Consider the following 16,106-nt stretch of genomic DNA (forward strand, 5'->3'; position numbering starts at 1 on the left):
CGTGCAACATCGACTCAGTTTCAAATAGTGCAGTACATGCCCTTAGTTCATAGCTTGTAGAAAATAAACTAACGCTAAATCACAGTAATACTTAGTTTTCACAGTTTCTAACACACAATTCAAAAAAACCTGACTTTTTAATTTCAAAGAACGGGCATATGATTAACAGTTCTAATTTCTAGGTGTTCAGATAGATAGTAAGCTGTTGTGGAAAGCCCAAGTTCAGGATCTTGTTCAAAGACTTAATACTGCCACTTTTACTATTAGAACGGTATCAGATATGAGTGATCGTTCGACACGAAAGTTAGTGTATTTTGCTTATTTTCATTCGCTTATGGCGACTGTTATTATATTTTGGGGTAACTCTTCCCATTCTAGAAGGATGTTTTTGACTCAGAAACGGGCGGTTTGGGCAATAAGTGGTGTCAGTTCACGAATCTCTTGTCGACCACTGTTCACGAGTCTGGGTATTTTGACAGTGGCCTCACAATATATATATATATATATATATATATATATATATATATATATATATATATATATATATATTCCTTACTGTCATTTCTTCTTAACAATATTAGCTTATTCCCAAGAATAAGCATCTTTCACTCAGTTAATACTTGGCAGAAATCAAACCTACAGTTGGATCAGACTTCCTTAACTCTTGTGCAAAAAGGTGTGCAGTATACTGCTGCATCCATTTTCAATAAGCGTGAAATCAAAAATCTTAGCAGTAACCCAAGCGCCTTCAAATCGAAACTGAAGAGTTTCCTCATGGGTCACTCCTTCTATTCTGTTGAGGAGTTCCTTGAAAAATTAAGCTGATTCTTATTGTATTGTTGATTGCGTTTACTTAAACTTATGGACTGACTTTTTTTGGGTTCATAAACATTTATTTTTATCTGCTATTACTTTTATGTTGTAATTTCATGTACTGACATGTTACATGACCTTGAAGGTTTGCTTCTCAGTTTGGTCCTATGGTGATGTGCAAGTAAATAAATAAAACCCAGTCAAAAAACCAAAAAATATAACCACATCTGTGGAATCAATTAGATGCAAACTGGAATAGACGGATAAATTGTTCAACAGGTAATCACATTTAAATATCTTTGTACTAAACTATCCAGCAGTGGAAATGCTGAAAAGGAAGTTAGGGAAGAAGCAGCAGAAGCAAATGAAGTGGGATGATGTTTAAATGACACTGTTTGCAAAAACAAGGATATAAGAAAAGATGAGAAGGCAAGAATAAACAAAACAACAGTTAGACCAAATATGACGTACACAGCTGAGACAAGACCGGAAATATCAAAAAAGACTATTAAACACTGCGAGATAGAGAGAGAACTAAAAACATTAGAAAATGGTGTAAAGAGGATTCCATTATTGAGTGGGTACATAAGAGAAAGAATAAAATGAACAGAAACATAGACACGATGGATGAACGGGAGAATGTGAAAATCATATGAAAGAAATCAGCAGCTGGTAAAAGAAATATAGACTGTCCAAGGAAAAGATGGAGCGACAACTTCAGGGTAGACTGAGGGGTATTGAAGGAAGCAGGCTTTACCTCAGGAGGAAGAAGAAGAAGAAGAAGAGGAAGATAATTAAAATATATGTATTTAAAACCACTCATGACAAACAAGTACAAATCAAATATTTTAATCGTACATTTCTTAACGCACAAGTAAACCTAGCAGAAAGTACCTTTTTTAAGTTCTTAAAACAGACTTTCCTCTTCCTTTAACCTATTGTAGCATATGCAGATGGTCACAGTGGACCTAAACTGGACATGGTTGTATCATAAACAGTGGCTGTATCAAAAATAAACAGTTCAAACTATGTCACTCACTGATTTCCGTAAACTAAATGTCGTTTTCTTCCAGGAGTTCTGATATTTTGAAACATTTTTTCTTTTAGTTGCTGACCAACATATCTTTGCCCCTGTTTATGAAACTACTACTGTGAAATTTAGGTCTTAAAAGACACGGTTGACGTTTGCTGCAAAGAGCTTCGGGAACTTGACCTTATGAATGCGCCGTCACCCTGTAATGGTAAGTACTTGTGAAACGAATTTTTGTCACTACAGTCATTATTTCTTTACAAATATCAATTGTAATTAATTCGATTCGCGGTTGGTAGCAATCTTCGTATTCTTGACACAAGCTCACCATCGTAAAAAGCTGTCTCTCACATGCAGTAACCTCTTTTTGAAAATTAAACTCTCACTGTAGTTAAATGAGTATTACGGCAATGGTATTTCCACACATGAGTGTGTTACTGACAATATCAGCGCCTCCCCTCCCCCTTCACGTCCCTGGTTGCAAGTGCTGTCAGTATAAATTTGTAGTGCGACCTAGCGAATGCTGTTCGAGAATGACATAGACCCATCGAATTTCTTTTACTTTTAGCAAAGAAGTGAAATAAAATAAGTTCCATCAACAGTTCAGATCAGTGGTAGCTTGTGCCAACAACGTTTTTATACACTACTGGTCATTCAAATTGCTGCACCACGAAGGTGACGTGCTACAGATGTGAAATTTAACCAACAGGAGGAAGATGCCGTGATATCCAAATGATTAGCTTTTCAGTGCATTCACACAGGGTTGGCGCAGGTGGCAACACCTACAACGTGCTGACACGAGGAAAGTTTCCAACCGATTTCTCATACACAAACAGCAGTTGACCGGCGTCGCCTGGTGAAACGTTGTTATGATGCCTCGTGTAAGGAGGAGAAATGCGTACCATCTCGTTTCCGACTTTGATAAAGGTCGGATTGTTGCCTATCGCGATTGCGGTTTATCGTACCGCGACATTTCTGCTCGCGTTGGTCGAGATACAATGACTGTTAGCAGAATATGAAATCGGTGGGTTCAGGAGGGTAATACGGAACGCCGTGCTGGAGCCCAACGGCCTCGTATCACTAGCAGTGGAGATCAGGCATCTTATCCACATGGCTGGAACGGATCGTGCAGCCACGTCTCGATCCCTGAGTCAACAGATGGGGACGATTGCGAGACAACAACCATCTGCACAAACAGTTCGACGACGTTTGCAGCAGCATGGACTATAAGCTCGGAGACCATGGCTGCGGTTAGCCTTGACGCTGCATCACAGACAGAAGCGCCTGCGATGGTGTACTCAACGACGAACCTGGGTGCATGAATGGCAAAACGTCATTTTTTCGGATAAATCCAGTTCTGTTTACAGCATCATGATGATCGCATCTGCGTTTGGCGACATAGCGGTGAACGCACATTGGAAGCGTGTATTCGTCATCGCCATACTGGCGTATCACCCGGCGTGATGGTATGGTACACGTCTCGGTCACCTCTTGTTCGTATTGACGGCACTTTGAACAGTGGACGTTACATTTCAGATGTGTTACGACCCATGGCTCTACCCATCATTCGATCCCTGAGAAACCGTACGTTTCAGCAGGATAATGCACGACCGCATGTTGCAGGTCCCGTACGGGCCTTTCTGGATACAGCAAATGTTCGACTGGTGCCCTGGCCAGCACATTCTCCAGATCTCTCACCATTTGAAAACGTCTGGTCAATGGTGGCCGAGCAACTGGCTCGTCACAATACGCCAGTCACTACGCTTGATGAACTGTGGTATCGTGTTGAAGCTGTATGGGCAGCTGTACCTGTACACGCCATCCATGCTCTGTTTGACTCAATGCCCAGGCGTATCAAGGCCGTTATTACGACCAGAGGTGGTTGTTCTGGGTACTTATTTCTCAGGATCTATGCACCCAAATTGCGTGAAAATGTAATCACATGTCAGTTCTAGTATGATATATTTGTCCAATGAATACCCGTTTATCATCTGCATTTCTTCTTCGTGTAGCAGTTTTAATGGCCAGTAGTGTAGATGAACATTATGTACATTCTTCACGATTTGCCCCATCTCAATTGCCAGCCGTAGATTCCAGCAGTGAGGTAGTGTCAACGCAGGTCCGTTTTTCCCATCTTAGTATTCCATGATCTGTCTTGCGTCAATGAACCTGTTATTTGGCAGTAAATCATTAGCTGGACAGTTGAGGGATTCGTAGTACAACGTTTTACATCCTTCCTAGTTTTCATTTTAGATCTAGACGGAAAAGGTAATTTTTCGTTTTGAGAGGGCAAGTGAGTCTGCTACAACAATTAAGATAATTAAAAGGATGAAAATCGAAAAGTCTACCTACAAAAGTGACGTTTTGTCTATCGGATATAACTTTTCTCCATGGTTAAAACAGAAATAAGTAACATGAGTTAAAAGATTTTATTCAGTGAGATAATAGTGTCTCTGAAATGAGGCGGCAGCGTAGGTAACATTTCAAAGGAGCAGTCTTTGGTAACAGGTGGAAAACCAACATTGCGGAACAGTTGAGGACATTAAGAAGGTGACACTGGATGGAGCTCATTACGCCGAAACCGGTGGGAGTGGACAATTTCTGTGGCAGGGTTTCACGTTGCTGTTGCCTGTGACTCAGCTGAAACCATAGCTAACAAAAATAAGCCCAATTGTGATGGTAAAGGGCTAAATGCTTCGAGCTTCAAGATTATATAACCGGATTGCTCTATACAGATCTGTTCAAAAAAAATGGCTCTGAGCACTATGGGACTTAACATCTTAGGTCATCAGTCCCCTAGAACTTAGAACTACATAAACCTAACTAACCTAAGGATATCACACACATCCATGCCCGAGGCAGGATTCGAACCTGCGACCGTAGCACTCCCGCGGTTCCGGACTGCAGTACCTAGAACCGCGAGGCCACCGCGGCCGGCTACAGATCTGTGATTTAGATTTTTATTACTAAAGACTTTAGTGACATGAGCTATGTGAAGAAGATAATTTTCTGATATTGCCTTTATATATTTATAAACATGTTTATCGAAAGGATTTAAACGTATTGCACGTAAGTTTAATGACGAAATGAAATTAGACTCACATTCTTTGTGTTGCAACCTGACGGTGTATTGCACCTAAGAAAACAGTGCAAATATGTATCACTTTCTCTAAATGCAAGCCTTCAATTTGCACACTTTCACAGCGTATCTTGTAGGAATAAAGAAATCATTAAATCTGGCACATCACTAAATGCCGATGAACTGTTACAACAAACGTCTAAATTTTTGTTTCCAGTTTCTTCACGATTAAGAGGCTTCGTTGTAGTGGCTATTTTTTATTAACAGGTTGAGCTTGAGAGGAAAACGACGGAACAGCTCTTTCTCAAAGTCTCCTCGTCTGATCATTTAAATCCATGTCATCTTCTACAAAGTGCTGTGAAGAAACACTTGAAGTATTTGTAGGTACTAATTTGTCCTGTAAACTGCTTTTACCCTGGCGTCCATTAGACTTTTCTTTTTAGAACCCTGAAATATCGTAAAAATAACGAGATAAGATAAAAATGTCGTGTGACTAGGGCCTCCCGTCGGGTAGACCGTTCGCCGGGTGCAAGTATTTTTATTTGACGCCACTTCGGTGTCTTGCGCGTCGATGGGGATGAAATGATGATGATTAGGACAACACAACACCCAGTCCCTGAACGGAGAAAATCTCCGACCCAGCCGGGTTACCCGGGCCCTTCGGATTGACATTCTGTCGCGCTGACCACTTTTTTTTTTTTTTTTTTTAATCTCATTTTGTTCGTATTCGTTGGTTGTATCTGCTCGAAGTGGACGTCGCAAGACATCCGTTTCAGTTCGTCGGTGATCCATTAACTCAGTTTTTTATTACAGAGGGCAACCACTCAGTTACCGGGGGCGGACACGAGATAAGATTGTGATAACATTATTAACAGTACATCTACATATATACGCCGCTAGCCACCAAGCAGTGTGTGGCGGAGGGCACAACTCACGTCAAAGTCATATTTCCCCTCCTGTGTTCCACTCGCGGATCGCACGAGAAAAAAACGACTGAACGTCTCAGTACGAGCTCTAATTTACATTATCTTTGAATGGTGATCATTGCGCGATTTGGAAGTTGGTGGTAATAATACACTCCTGGAAATGGAAAAATGAACACATTGACACCGGTGTGTCAGACCCACCATACTTGCTCCGGACACTGCGAGAGGGCTGTACAAGCAATGATCACACGCACGGCACAGCGGACACACCAGGAACCGCGGTGTTGGCCGTCGAATGGCGCTAGCTGCGCAGCATTTGTGCACCGCCGCCGTCAGTGTCAGCCAGTTTGCCGTGGCATACGGAGCTCCATCGCAGTCTTTAACACTGGTAGCATGCCGCGACAGCGTGGACGTAAACCGTATGTGCAGTTGACGGACTTTGAGCGAGGGCGTATAGTGGGCATGCGGGAGGCCGGGTGGACGTACCGCCGAATTGCTCAACACGTGGGGCGTGAGGTCTCCACACTACATCGATGTTGTCGCCAGTGGTCGGCGGAAGGTGCACGTGCCCGTCGACCTGGGACCGGACCGCAGCGACGCACGGATGCACGCCAAGACCGTAGGATCCTACGCAGTGCCGTAGGGGACCGCACCGCCACTTCCCAGCAAATTAAGGACACTGTTGCTCCTGGGGTATCGGCGAGGACCATTCGCAACCGTCTCCATGAAGCTGGGCTACGGTCCCGCACACCGTTAGGCCGTCTTCCGCTCACGCCCCAACATCGTGCAGCCCGCCTCCAGTGGTGTCGCGGCAGGCGTGAATGGAGGGACGAATGGAGACGTGTCGTCTTCAGCGATGAGAGTCGCTTCTGCCTTGGTGCCAATGATGGTCGTATGCGTGTTTGGCGCCGTGCAGGTGAGCGCCACAATCAGGACTGCATACGACCGAGGCACACAGGGCCAACACCCGGCATCATGGTGTGGGGAGCGATCTCCTACACTGGCCATACACCACTGGTGATCGTCGAGGGGACACTGAATAGTGCACGGTACATCCAAACCGTCATCGAACCCATTCCTAGACCGGCAAGGGAACTTGCTGTTCCAACAGGACAATGCACGTCCGCATGTATCCCGTGCCACCCAACGTGCTCTAGAAGGTGTAAGTCAACTACCCTGGCCAGCAAGATCTCCGGATCTGTCCCCCATTGAGCATGTTTGGGACTGGATGAAGCGTCGTCTCACGCGGTCTGCACGTCCAGCACGAACGCTGGTCCAACTGAGGCGCCAGGTGGAAATGGCATGGCAAGCCGTTCCACAGGACTACATCCAGCATCTCTACGATCGTCTCCATGGGAGAATAGCAGCCTGCATTGCTGCGAAAGGTGGATATACACTGTACTAGTGCCGACATTGTGCATGCTCTGTTGCCTGTGTCTATGTGCCTGTGGTTCTGTCAGTGTGATCATGTGATGTATCTGACCCCAGGAATGTGTCAATAAAGTTTCCCCTTCCTGGGACAATGAATTCACGGTGTTCTTATTTCAATTTCCAGGAGTGTATATGCCCTACATCCTCGGCGAAGATCGGATTTCGGAACTGAGTGAGCAGCCCCTTCCGTTTAGCGCGTCGTCTATCATCAAGTGTATCCACTTCAAACTTTCTATGAGATCTGTAACGCTCTCGCGATGGCTAAATGCACCAGTCATGAATCTTGCCGCTCTTCTTTGGATCCTCTCAATCTCTTGAATCAGACCCAACTGGTAAGGGTCCCACACAGACGAACAATACTCTAAGAATGGAAGAACTAACATATTGTAAGGAATTTCCTTTGTTGAAAGACTGCATCGCTTCAGGATTCTACCAATAAACCGCAATCTATAGTTCGCCTTGCCCGTTACTTCGTTACTTGTGCAATCTGATCATTCCATTTGAGATCATTTCGAATAGTCACACCAGGATATTTGGCGGATATTACCGCTTCCAAAGACAGGGCATTTATTTTGTACTCCTACATTAAAGGGGATTTTCGCCTTGTTATGCGCAGTAGGTTACACTTACTAATATTAAGAGATAACTGCCAGTCATTACACCACGCATTTATTTTCTGCAAATCATCATTGATTTGTTCACAACTTTCGTGTGATACTACTTTCCTGTAGACTACAGCATCATCGGCTAACAGTCTAATGCAGCTTTCAATACCATCAACCATATCGTTTATGTAAATCGTAAACAGCAGTGGGCCTATTACGCTGCCCCGGGGCACACTTGAAGTTACGCTTATTTCTGTTGAAGTTACCCCATTCAGGACGACATACTGCTCTCTGTCTGGAAGAAAACTTTCTATCCAGCCGCATATTTCATGGGATAGACCGGAAGCGCGCACTTTTTAGAGCAAGCGACGGTGCGGAAGTGAGTCCAACGCCTTTCGAAAGTCGAGAAATATGGCATCAACGTGGGAGCCGGCACCTAGAGCCTGTTGTGTATCATGGTCAAAGAGGGCCAGCTGTGTCTCGCATGACAGCTGTTTCTTAAAATCGTGCTGGTTTTTTCAGATGAGCTTCTCAGAGTCTAGAAAGGTCATTATGTCTGAACACAAAATATGTTCCATAATTCTACAAGAAATAATGTCAGTGACATTGGCCGGTGGCTGTTGGTACAAATACACCATTAAGCTACGCCTATAAATACTACACTTCTTAAACCCCTCAAAATATACATTAACTATTTAAATACTGATATATTTCAGGTAAGACAAATTGTAATGTAATATTTATGCTTTGCAAAAGCAAACATACGGGTACGTAAGATGTTTCTACTTACTCAGATATTGAGATATGTTTCTTTCTTCGTATCTTCCGCCTGTTCTATGAAATATTACAGCCAGAAACGAAGCATTCATTAACTCAAAACCATAAAGATAAAGTATATATATAACTTTCACTATTTTATCAGTATGCAGACAGTTGTTCAGACGTTCTTTAAAATCTTCAACCTTCAAAACAAGCGCGCCTCATGCGATTCGCTGCATAGTCTGGCCTCATTGATTGGGCGTATATTGTGGCAGAAGTACGGTACGGATCAGTTTTCGCCACTACCACACAGCTCCAAATTATACACGTAACCTAGCAAAAATGGTACGTTGAGGGTCAGAGTCGATGGAACGCACGCACAAGTGGCGCCAGTAGGAAAGAGCGCGCGCGTGCGCCTGCGCCCTCACACAATCTCAAAATTAAAGATGAATGTATTTAACATATTAATATACGCGCAAGATTATATGGGTAGATCACATAACTTATGAGGAAGTATTGAACAGGATTGGGGAGAAGAGAAGTTTGTGGCACAACTTGACTAGAAGAAGGGATCGGTTGGTAGGACATGTTTTGAGGCACCAAGGGATCACCAATTTAGTATTGGAGGGCAGCATGGAGGGTAAAAATCGTAGAGGGAGACCAAGAGATGAATACACTAAGCAGATTCAGAAGGATGTCGGTTGCGGTAGGTACTGGGAGATGAAGCGGCTTGTACAGGATAGAGTAGCAAGGAGAGCTGCATCAAACCAGTCTCAGGACTGAAGACCACAACAACAACAATATACGCGCTGTGGTGTCTGGAAATTTAGGTTTGTTTTTACTTTCGGACTGTCGTCTTGCGATGTTGAGCGGCTGCCAGAAGGATCAGGAACACGTTCTTTTGAGATACTTGCGTATTTCATGCTACAGGTGATCCGTGCCAGTTTAAGTACATTAGACTGTGTGAGCACTGCTCGCTCTTTTCTCAACTTTACTTCATTCTCGTATTTTCTTACTTACCTGAATTTTAAAAAAGTCTAGAATTTTGCTCCTCATTATTTGTGTCATGTTTGAATGCAATGTAACAAACAAAAGGAATTTACAATAAAATACATGAAAAAGTTATTTTACTATCGTCGTATCGATTATGCCCCATGTACATATATGTTTTGTAATGGATAATCTGTTATATGGATATCATTCACGATGTAGTAATATATAAATGTCACCATACAACGGCCACATATAAAGCTAGGTTGTGGTAGAATAATGATGTCAGAACAATAAATCACGAGTAGTTGCCGTTTAGATCCGAATCATCCTCTGTTTATACTACAGGTAGTATTCAACAGTATCTAGACTACACAAGACGAGGATTACTTCTATATGAAAGCCTTAGGGAACTTGCATTCAGTTGTCGACTGTGGTGCAGTAACGACTAACACCCGATAATTTCAGAACAAGAACTGAACGCAACTCAAACTTTTTTTTTTCTCCACGCGTTAGTTACATTACCTCGCGTGAGGTGATCGCATGATAAGTAGTCAAAAAAGTAATACACGATGAACGGACATTAACTTCTCTAAATTCCTTTTTCCCAGCATAAAGAAATTTCGTAGCCTGGGGAAGTCGGAAATTGCAGAGGTAATGTGGCCGTCGCTGATTCGCCCCAGGTAGGCGTGACTGGTCCCCTGGGATCTGGTGCATGCAGCAGCAACAGCAGCAAAGTGCTCGCAGCACGTCATGGCGGACTGCAATGCCGTCACGACTTCCACACCGCGTGAGAGCGCTGAACTCGTTCTGAACAGCGTGCTGTGAGCTTCTCAGCACCATACACAACAACTGGCATAGCTACGGGCGCTAATTACCTTACAGAATAAACCTTCTCTTACTTATCCCAGCTTTTAGGGGTTTCTGACTTGTATCGTTTCCCATTTAAATAAACATGTCATGTTGTTAGACATCGTATGTGTTTCGAAGCAAAATTCGATTAAGTGCCTGCTATGCTAGGACCCTTGTGAAACAGATTGCTCCCAAGAACCCAGCTACCATGAAAGCGATGGAAAAATAACGCCGGCCGAAGTGGCCGTGCGGTTAAAGGCGCTGCAGTCTGGAACCGCAAGACCGCTACGGTCGCAGGTTCGAATCCTGCCTCGGGCATGGATGTTTGTGATGTCCTTAGGTTAGTTAGGTTTAACTAGTTCTAAGTTCTAGGGGACTAATGACCTCAGCAGTTGAGTCCCATAGTGCTCAGAGCCATTTGAACCATTTGGAAAAATAACAAGCACTGCTCAGGAATTAATGTAATGAAAAATTAGGACATAGTAACAGTGTTGCCGGCTGCGGTGGCCGAGCAGTTCTAGGCGCTACAGTCTGGCAGTTTCGAATCCTTCCTTGGGCATGGATGTGTCTGATGTCCTTAGGTTAGTTAGGTTTAAGAACTTCTAGGGGCTGTTGACCTCAGATGTTACGTCCCATAGTGCTCAGAGCCATTTGCGCCAGTAACAGTCTTACTATGACAGGGTCCCCATGTAAATAAAGGAAATGTGCTACGTCTAACTACCAAATTAAATTCATTATCCACGATATTATTGTTTTAATGTTTCAAATGCTTTCTTCAACTTAACAAAAGCTTAAGCAAATGCAAGTTACGAGGAAAACAGACCGTACAAAAGGACAAAACATAAACAACAAAAATGTTACCATTAACATTAAGCTGATAGAGAGACCCTGAATGTTCCTAAACCTACTACACCTCTATTGAAGAATACTCTGAATTACATTATCAAATGAAAATTTTATAACGCCTTATTCTCGGACTGTGATTGTACTGCAATCTATGCAGTTCGGTCTAAGCGAAGGAACAAACTTTGTTGCACTGTGGTTTGCGGGTGTTATCTTCCCACGATATAATGATTCAGCGACTATGGTGCTGAAGTAAATGCGGCCAAACTGACCTCCTGAGTTTCCATTCTTAGAGATTCTTCCTCCGGCATGAAACTCCAGCAACATGTGGTCCATGTGGCATACCCATATCTGCAGGCAACATTTTTTAAAAGTGCACAAAGTTTGAGTTGAAAGGGCAAACAATGTTTCAAGTGCCTTTTCTCTTTTTCGGGTGCCGACACTCAATAAGTCTGTCAATTTTTTCCTTTTTTTCCCTGAATCCAAACGTCTTGGGAGCGAAAATTTGTATGTTTCTCAGGTTGGCTATGCCAGCCAAGTTTTTAAATTATCCAGTTCTATAGTTCGTTATGTATTTTCGACCTCGTTTTTATACACTGATCATTGTTATTCGTGGTTCTATTAGTTTATAAGAGAACGTAATGTTGTTTCTACGAACGATTAAATATTAGCATGAGCATGTTGTCGTGAGCGTTTCACCCCGATAAGTGATAAAAACAACAGGAACAAAAAAATCTTGACGGATGATGTCGACGGAAGCAGTAAACCGCCTGAGAACTTAAGCACCTGGCCTTCGTTCGCTGTCAGACGGGCATATTCCGGCTTTCCGTGAGAAACCACCAACTAGTGCTACCTGCTGCGGTATCACTGGAGAGGCCAAACTGACAAGGAATAAGGACAAGAATTTTGTCACATTGCAGACGAAAGTAAGCCAAAAGTTCCTCCTCGATTGATTACCGTTATGAGTAATTAGTCGATCCTAAGAGAAGTAAGAAACACAGTCCAAAGCTCAATGTTCTACGCTAACGACCTCTGGTGAGTCTCGCAAACACATACCGGTACATCCCCCATCTAACAACCTTAAATTTAACTTAACTGTAAATCGATCACGCCCAAATTTCATTACTCGTGCCCAAATCGCCTACTACCATCACGCAGCAGCTCTGTTCAGTCGCTGCTAGAGTACTGACTATTCTTATTTCTCAATGTGCCTGTTAATACACAGCGATAAAAGGAATATTATGCTAGACTAATCTGCGACGGCTCTACTGAATTAGCACGTAAAGCTCCGCTTTAAAAATCGTTTTGTTCTTAATGGGAAAAGCTACGACACTTTCCGTAGAGACCGGGCGTCGTGTGAAAGACGTGATGAGCACTGTTTATTTGGTTGACTCAAAGTACACATGGCAAAAACCAAATTGCAAATATCTGCCGAAACACCAGAGAAAATGTTTCTCTCGGGGGATGGGGAGCAGAGCGAGGGTACATATATTTATACAGCCTGAGCCGTAAATCCACCGACAAACTTTCCGAGGTGGGAGTACGCATTAAAACGAGTAAAAAGTGTATAGTAAACATTGGCTCTAGAATGCACATGTCTAACTTGAGAGCTATGAACGTTTGTTCGGCTTCGACACTGTGAAACACATCTATTCTGCTGCATATTCCTTGCTTTTCATATTTTGAGAGAAGAAAGTATTCACCAAAACAAGAAAAAATCGGTTAAAGGTGAGCTTTACAAAGCATAATTTAAGACGTATGAACACTTGCACAGTAGAAGAGATGTGTTTCACACTAGCGAAGATGTACGTGTCCTCAGAGCTCTTAAAAATGCTTCAAATGGCTCTGAGCACTATGGGACTTAACATCTGAGGTCATCAGTCCCCTAGAACATAGATCTACTTAAACGTAACTAAGGACATCACACACATACATGCCCGAGGCAGGATTTGAACCTGCGACTGTAGCGGCCGCGCGGTTCCAGACTGATGCGCCTAGAACCACTCGGCCACAACGGCCGGCTCAAAGCTCTTAAGGTAAGCGTTAAAGAGACCATGCTTACTAGATTTTTTTCTTGTTGTGGTCCAAAGATTGTAGCTGTAGAGGCCTGAGAAGAACTGTGTGAAACCATATCTTGCGACTAATTCATTTCATCAAGAAGATCTTTGAGATCAGCTTGCTGCCCCTGCTTCCCAGCTTCAGGTGTTTGCCTCGAAGTGGGTGTTCTTTAGCACAAAGATAGTGGGCAAGTGCGACTTAAGGAATGTCACGGGCGCAAACACTCGTATATGTAGTTGTACATGTGTTACTATTGTTGTGACGGCAAATACATAAATAACTAAATATGGGCTTTGCTCGTACTACCACCGTGGAAATTTGTCGACTGAGTTCTCGTTCACCTTGTCTACATACAGAGTGATTCAGCTGTCCCTACCTATGGTTTTTACGCAATCCGTAAGGTCTTCAGAAACCACACGTGAGATTCTCATATTCTCTCGCCCACTATGCGTAAAGTATTGATTCTACAGAAAAATTAACATTACCTTTTTTGTTGGAAATGTAAAGTAGTCAAATTTTTTACCGGGGATACATTTCGATAAAAGAGGCAGTTCTCGAGTTACTCAAGAAAAACGCGTTTGAAGGTAACTTTTGTGCTTTGAAGTCGCTGCAGTTTGCATAAAACCCATAGGTTGGGGCAGCTAAAACACCCTATGTATGCAGGGTGACCAGTTTATATATATAAAAGAAATCGAATAGGTTGAAACCCTTAAAGAATGTGCAGAGAAAGTTGATCTGCAAATATCTTTCCTAAAGTCGTCACCACAAAAAGTGACACCCAAAACTTGACTACAAAATACGGACCATCGTTTCAATAGAGTATCCATATTTTAAATACTTAAGTGAAGTCCCTGAACCTACGGGGCGAGAGAAAATAGCACAAAACATTCGCCTCCTAAAACTAAAGAGAGCCTATCGAAGAATCTACAAGGGGTACAATAAAAATTACTGTCCAAAAACACTAAAATTAGGCACTACAATACAGTAATAAAACCTAAAGTCCTCTATGCCAGTGAAACCCTGACAGTCCACATAAAAGGTGACCTACAAAACTTATTAAGGGAAGAATGTAAAATCATCAGAGAGATACTAGGGCCAAAGAAAACGGAAGAGGGCTACAGAATCTCGTCAAACAACTGAGAAATTCCAGAATGAGATTTTCACTCTGCAGCGGAGTGTGCGCTGATATGAAACTTCCTGGCAGATTAAAACTGTGTGCCCGACCGAGACTCGAACTCGGGACCTTTTGCCCTTCGCGGGAAAGTGCTCTACCATCTGAGCTACCGAAGCACGACTCACGCCCGGTCCTCACAGCTTTACTTCTGCCAGTATCTCGTCTCCTACATTCCAAACTTTGCAGAAGCTCTCCTGCGAACCTAGGAGTGCTAGTTCTGCAAGGTTCGCAGGAGAGCTTCTGGCAGAAGTAAAGCTCTCAGGACCGGGCGTGAGTCGTGCTTCGGTAGCTCAAATGGTAGAGCACTTGCCCGCGAAAGGCAAAGGTCCCGAGTTCGAGTCTCGGTCGGGCACACAGTTTTAATCTGCCAGGAAGTTTCAACTGAGAAATTGTCCAACCTTGCAGCAGACATTAGAAAAAGACGATTAAAATTTTATGGGCAGGTCCCCAGGCTTCTCGAAACAAGACTTACGCACAAAATTCTGAAATACATAGAAGGACTTAAAACTATACCCTGGATACAAGAGGTCAAAAGGACCTACGAAAAGCTCAGATAAATTATTCAGATATTTTGGACAGAAAGGTATTTAAGCAGCAAGTTGACAGATGGGAAGGTAAGCCAGAGAATGAAGCTCCGAAAAAAACAGGAAGAAAATGGACAGAGGAAAGGAAGAGAGCTCATGCAGAAAAAATGAGAGCAGTGAGGAAAAAAAGGAAAAAGAATCAAGATGCTTTGCGTAATCCAACAGTGTCTAATCGCACATAATAATAGTAATTATATATACATCCAAAAAATAATGATGATGAACACCTGCTTAATAAAGTGTTGGTCCCAGTTTGGAACTCAGTATTGCAGCGATTCTCAGTGACATAGATTCGACAAGTCGTTTGTAAATTTTCGGAGGTACTAGACGTCTACGCATAGGTCACATAATTAACATAAATTAAGGGCCAAGGTGTTTCGCAGGACTCAGATCAGGTGAATTTCGTGACAAGGTATCAGTATGAGTTGACGGCTCCTCAAACCACTGAAGCACTGTTCTGGCCCATGGTCATAGATATCCTGCTGGAAGATGTCGTCGCCGTCAGGGAAGACATCAAGCATGAAGACACAAGGTTGGTCCACAATTATATTCACATAGTCCACAGTCGTGATAGTCCACTATCACAGCGACCTGGTGTAACGTGTAACGCATTTCATCCGACTATGTTTTCATCGATACGTTTTCATCGATCCACCGTCTAGTCTCAGTGCTCTCCAACCCACTGCGGCCGTAACCGACGATATCGCAGAATCAACGTGGGAAAACGTAGGAATTGTTTACTCAAAGCAGAATATTCAACAACGTGTGCTGGAAAATGTGCTCCGAAACACTTGTGCCTGGACTATGGGGTGAACTATGTTACAGTACATAGTTTAAAGGTTCCGGAAATGTGTCGTCGCGCCGCCACTGCTTCGTCTGAAGCAGGATAAAATTTGACTGCATATCGTTAATTTAGTCAATATCTGCAGGATCTCCTCATTTGATGAAGAACATGGTTGCTG

The sequence above is a fragment of the Schistocerca serialis genome, chromosome 9 (assembly GCF_023864345.2).
Source record: "Schistocerca serialis cubense isolate TAMUIC-IGC-003099 chromosome 9, iqSchSeri2.2, whole genome shotgun sequence".
Classification (NCBI taxonomy): domain Eukaryota; kingdom Metazoa; phylum Arthropoda; class Insecta; order Orthoptera; family Acrididae; genus Schistocerca; species Schistocerca serialis.